We start from the raw sequence: 6,313 nt of genomic DNA, 5'->3' as shown, positions 1-6,313 counted from the left end.
ATTACGTAAAGATTCCAAACAGAAAAGAATTAGCCGATTTTGCTATCGAATTTGGAAAAAAGACTGAGCTTTGCTCATTGTGTTAGTGCAATGAACGTACTGATGCAATAATTGCTGTGACACAGCCATAGTTTTTCAATAAAAATTTCGATTAAACAAATTTACACTACGCCGATCGGGTTGATATTATTGATAAACTGTCGATGAGGAGAAAACCCAAAAATAAAACGACTTCAAATACGCTTAGCACGCGTCATCATTTGGTAAACACTTTTTTCATTGTTGCGTAATCAATAAATATCAACAATACATTTTCAGAGATTGTCGAAGCTATTTGTTGGATTAAATAGATATCGAATGCGAATTTGGTTTTAAAAAATGAATATTTCTTGTAAGTTAAACTATATTTTTATTGTATAATTATATTAACTTTTTTATAACGAATTCGCAATAAAAACAAAAACATAAAATTAATAATAATTTTTTACCAAATGTTTCAAAAGTTTTATACCCAAGTTATATGTTGATAAGGAATTTATTCTCTCACTTGAATACGAACGATCCACAAAAATCTAATATAAATTCATCACATTTGCTGTGATTAGATTTTAATCACATTAATAAACAAATGTAATTGTGGTTGTTTTCGAGCTGAAGTAATGCGTTTTCTCTTTGTCTTTTTTACGTTCAAAAATTTGTTGAAATATTTCTGAAATTTTATAACTTCGTAATTACATTCAAAATATTTTCAATTAAATCAATGATAAAAAAAATCGTGCATTTAGCACGAATTTCTCAATAGAGAAGAGCAGTAAAAGCTATCAGTTAACAAGCACCAAGAATAGTTTCATACATAACTTTAATTTATTAAATATTTTTTATCAGAAACTGTCACTTATTGTAAACAGCAATTATTAGGAACCTGAAAATTACAATCAGATATTTGTTAAAGACATTAACGATATTTAACTTTACAGTTATTTTCTGCTAGACGCAAATCGAACGTTAAAGGCATTTTCTGCACATGAATAACAATTTATTATGTTATTTCTACATTTCTTCATTATAAAAAAATGCGAACAGAAATTACATCAACATTTTCAGAATAAGATAAGATATTGAAAAATAAAATTCAAATCTATTGTTAATTTAAAATAATCTTATGAAAAGTTGTCAGAACTGTAATCTATAGGCTAATGTACCCGTGTTTAATGTATACTTACGACTTGATTCTGAGTACATTTCAGGTTTAGGTCATTGAACAATGCTATATTTTATATTTACAAAGTGTTTTTGTCTATTATATTATTCATCGATATTGCTGAATACAGCAAATAAATCGATCTTCGTCGCTAAATAAATGCAAACACTGCTCATTTATAAGAAATAACTTGTAACGAAGAGAAACAAATGTGGCAATTATTTTTAATTTGTTAAAATTCACCATTTATTTTACTTTACTTTTTATCGTTGCTTCTTGAGTATAAAGATATAAATAAACATTTCATTATTTACATTTTTAAACTTCATCTACAAATAGAATATTTAAAACACATCTTACTCAGACTTTTTATTAAATTGTATCAATGAAGATAAAGTAAGTTTCTGAGTATACACTAATAAATATCCGTTCATTTATTCCGACTAAGAATAACTTTTCACTAATATTACATTTTCAGTTGATTTTATGACCTTTAAAATACACAACAAAACTTCCAATTAGAAATACGAACATTTGAAAAACAGTTCCTCTTTCGGGAAAAACTATGTCTTAAAATTATTAATTAACTATAATTGTCGCCATCAAACGAAAATCCTCAAATTAAACGAATTTAATAATTTTTATCAGTTAAAAATTTACAACTAAAAAACCCGTGACAAACGATGCACAGTCTCATAAAATGCTTTACTTAAAATGGCTGGAAATCGTTTATTTATGAATAAATAAATATTTTGTAAGTTAGTAAAATAAAAGCAAAAAAAGTACTGTGAAATTATTTTATCAGGAATCAGAATTTTTCACTTTTCACAGGATCCCGCTGAAAAATTGGGCATGGACCAATATCCATTGGAATTATGTGAAGAAGTGAAAGTCATGGATGAAGGTGAGGTCATATAAAGATTATAACTTAATATTAATTATCCATCTGCTCTTTCACGTGTCTCGGATGTCGTAGTTTATTATATTCGAAACAATTCAAAATATAGCATTAATTTTAAAATGTTTCTACAAATATTCCATTTATTTCGTCAAAAATACTTTAGATAATAATTTTTGTTACTTATCAGCAATATGTGTCTCTCTGTGTTTACGTCTATTTCCTTTAATATCTCAGAATACGCCAAAAGAAAAAGTTTGCACTGTCACTCCCATGTAAAGGGCATCGATACTATTCAATTTTCGTAACTAAAGGTCGAGGGGAGAGGGAATAGTGCAAGATATTTTCAGAGGGGTCAGATTTAATAAAAATTTCTCACAAAATATGTATACATGTGAAATAAACACATGACTTAAACACATGAAATAAACACATGAAATAAACATGCTTGTGGAACTGTGACATCGACAAATAAATTCGAATTGTTGTCTCTTCTGAAAACTTTTTATTGTGTGAAAAAACGTCTTAGTAAGTGTACACGAACTTCCGGTCTAGATCGAAAGTCAGGTGATTTCAATTGAAATATTTTCCTCCCAACGCAGTTACGTAGATGACTGGCACGATTCTGTCGTTATTAGAAACAGTTATGTACAGGGATTATGTACAGGGAGAACTACTAATTTAAAATGAGAAATTTATAATTGTAAAGAATATAATGAAAAATTGCATTCCAGCGTTGTGGCACTACAATATGTTTGCTGGTTACAACTAAGCTTTAATATTTAAGAAATAAAATTAATTTATAATAAACAATCTCGGCTGAATCTTTTTGCTGTTTTACTTTTCATAAAACTGGCAAATGTTTTCGATTACAGAATGGGAAATATCTGAGCTTATATTTATATTCGAAGTGACTGTATATTTTTAACTTACTGTTTATACTTGTGCACTGCTTTGTCATTTGTTTTATAGATTAAACATTATACGTATATATATTTAAAAACGTTTAATTTTGGCTTAATTTGTGATAATAAATGAATATTTGAATAAGTACACATATTTCACAGTAAGACAAATATTTTACAATGAGCCTTTAATAAGGCTCGATTAAGGCTTAATTGCTTTTTAATGGTTTTTAATGGGAGTTTTTTATCAAAATTAATTAATTGTTCTAAAGTTGTTGTGCACCGATTTTCCTTCGGTAAAGATATTTAAAGCTGCTTTCTGATGTCAAAAACGACCTCCGATAGGTTTTTAATTTTTTTAGTTAATAGATTTTATCACATATGTGTTTAATTAATTAGGGGGAGTCGGAAATCGCAATAAAAATTATAATTTTTTAAAAATATTTAAAAATATAGGTTTAATATTTAGTCACCCTACTTTAAACCCTTCTCCTCCCGAGACGTCTAAAAGAATGTCCCGGGAAATACGACACCAGCTGTTCTCAAGGTCATCCAGATGTGTAAACAATGACTCATTGGTGTTAAATTTCACAGAAAAGCGAGACAAAGGAAACTAAATGATGAAGCTTTTTAACCAAAATTAACCCATTTCTTTCCTTTTTTTCAGTCTTAAGTATTTTTCATGCTTAACTAAAGACTTTTTTAAAAAAGTAGACAAAAAGCAGTTAATGTATTGTCTCTTTTGAGAAATGTTAAGAATTATTCATTTATTGGGACTTATCGTACCTGTTTTATGAAAGATTGTTTTAATTGAAATTACTCTAATACGAATAAATTTTCAGCAATAAACGTAATAATTTTCTTTTAAGCAATATAAGTTTTACGCCTGGAGTACGAGTGTAAAATAACATAATACATTGGAAAACATAATAGACTTTTAGTCATGTTTTTAGCCAGATATTGCTTTTTCTTATCGGCTTCTTACGTTATATCGTTTTTTTTTTTTTTTTAAACACGTAAATTCCGGTGATGGTCACGAAATGAAGCTTACAAAAGAAGGGCCAAACATTTAAGTCTTCGATTGAAACAAAACTTAGTAAGCATGTTGCCCTAAAACAAACAGCTCCTTATCAAAATAATAGAACCCACAGCTCAAGCGTTAAAAAAAACCGGCATCTAAAAATTAATCATTTAGCTTATAAATCTTTGGAAGTTTCACAAATATTCGTAATGGCTTTTTTGTGTAAAGAAATTATCTTATTATTATACCGTATCAATAGCATTATTATTACTATTATTATTTCCCACGTTTAGAGCTTATAAAACAAGAGGTTAAAAAAATGTGACGTTACTTCCCGTTTAGCAAAAGTAAAGCATGTACAGATTTAACTGTTGTGTGTTGTTAAAAAAAGGCTTTATTTTTCATATCGATTTTCAGATTTAATGGTATTCTTATATCTCGAATATAACGAACATGAGTGCACGAGGAAATTGTTTATAACACTAACAATGAACAAAAGCTGCGACTAAGCTACATGATTTTCACATCAGGCTTCTATATTATGTCTGTTTGCAGTAACGTCTGAAGCTTATTCGATTGTGGTGACATAATATGTAACCACCAGTGAAAAAGCACATGGCAGAGCAATCTTGTAGGAAAAATATACAATTTTTAGAAAAACATCAGGTATTCCAGTATACTTGACAACTTGTCACCTGTATGGTATAAGACTAAAAGACTTCTACTATTATGAATGAACTTTCTCGTTGTTTTGTGTTCATTCTGTTGACCTGTATACATCTTTTTTTAATTTTAAAAGTAATTAGAAATTTGGAAGAAATATAAATATTTTTTCTGACACCAAGGAAATTATTTCAGTCAACCGCATCGTGAGTTTGCCAATCTAAAGATAAGAGACAGGGTGTATAGGAATGGCACCCGAAATATCCATGACGTGTCACTTCGGGATTTTCGATTCATCTTGATATTTACCAGAAATACTGAACAATATGATGACATTAATCGATCTGTTATCCGGCTGTCTATCAGAAATAGTCTATAACAAAGCTATAAGGATATTCTTCCAGTAAGAGTGACGAAAATCCAAAATTATATTTTTTAAAAAGCGTTTAAGAAAACAAAACTCAGATTGTTGAAATTTAACACGTCCACGTAATAATGTACACAGTGATTCAATAGTACAATAATAAAATATGATGAAATAATGGTTTATATTGTTAAAAAGAAAATATTTACGTTTGTTCATCCGAATATATTCATATCAGAAAAATTTCAATAAAAATATTGAATTTTAACAAAAATTACTTTTTCGGAAGTAAATTAAAATAACAATAATAACAAATTTTATGTAATAATTTTATTTCAGAACATTTCTAAGTGTTTGATCGTTGTACAGGTAGTTTTTACTGGTAAATTTAGAATGTTAACAGTTATAAATGTTATAAATTTAATAATTTGAAATTATTGTTCATATTGGGTTATTAGTGAATACCAAAAATCGATATTCCATCCCGTGAAATGAGGGATTTCCTCACGACACTTGATGGAAAATTTGTATGCAGATTTTTGCCCGTGAGAGCTACAAGAAAGTAGACTTCGAGTAGACGACCGTGGAGATTTTTCTTGCAACATCCGACACACGAAAAGCAGCGAAATATACATTCATAAATAAGAGAGATGGAAATGCATTCATAGCAAAAACCACAATACTGTAGTTTGTTACTACGATAAACTGGAAATCATTCTTGCTTTATATTTTAGAAAAATTTTTATATTATATAATAAAATTCTAGAATACATGTTGCGATTGGAGTTTATAGTTTCCAGAATATCGGTAATTACAATAAAAGTAATAATTTTATTTTGGATACGTCTTTTAAAATTAGACGATAATAGTTTATAATACCATAAACTAGCGTATTATAAACTTTACAGATTGGATTCAATGTCAAATGATTACACACATAATTGGTGGTCGGCACAGCTAAATCTGTTGGAACGACTTAAATTACCATTTCTACGGCTAACTCAGGATCCTCATTTGATCGAATGTAATCATCCGTTAATTTAAAACTGTGCTGTGAACAAATTAAAGAAGATTGGTCTCTGTTATAAAAAAAACAAACACTTTAAATTATATTGTAGCACTAAAATGACTTTTATCTGTAAAGATTATTTGCTTCTGAATATAGGGGAGATCGGGGCAAGATCGGCATGTTAAGCTTTACTTAAATTTTGTGCAATAAATACTGCTGTAAACTGAAAAAAAAAATTTGCATATTGTCTAT

General features: G+C 28.5%; 1 long non-coding RNA gene across 1 annotated transcript; it reads left to right on the top strand.

Moving 5' to 3' along the window:
- The first annotated feature begins 261 nt into the window (after nucleotides 1–261).
- LOC111626303 lies at nucleotides 262–5,163 on the top strand. Its single transcript, XR_002756867.1, has 3 exons — nucleotides 262–391; nucleotides 2,033–2,105; nucleotides 4,884–5,163. It is a non-coding gene; the product is annotated as an uncharacterized LOC111626303 (long non-coding RNA).
- The last annotated feature ends 1,150 nt before the right edge of the window (nucleotides 5,164–6,313 follow it).

This window comes from Centruroides sculpturatus, unplaced genomic scaffold (assembly GCF_000671375.1).
Source record: "Centruroides sculpturatus isolate CEXI.00-Female unplaced genomic scaffold, Cexi_2.0 scaffold182, whole genome shotgun sequence".
Classification (NCBI taxonomy): domain Eukaryota; kingdom Metazoa; phylum Arthropoda; class Arachnida; order Scorpiones; family Buthidae; genus Centruroides; species Centruroides sculpturatus.
Note: the sequence above shows the minus strand (reverse complement) of the source record. Positions and strands in the feature narration are given on the sequence as shown.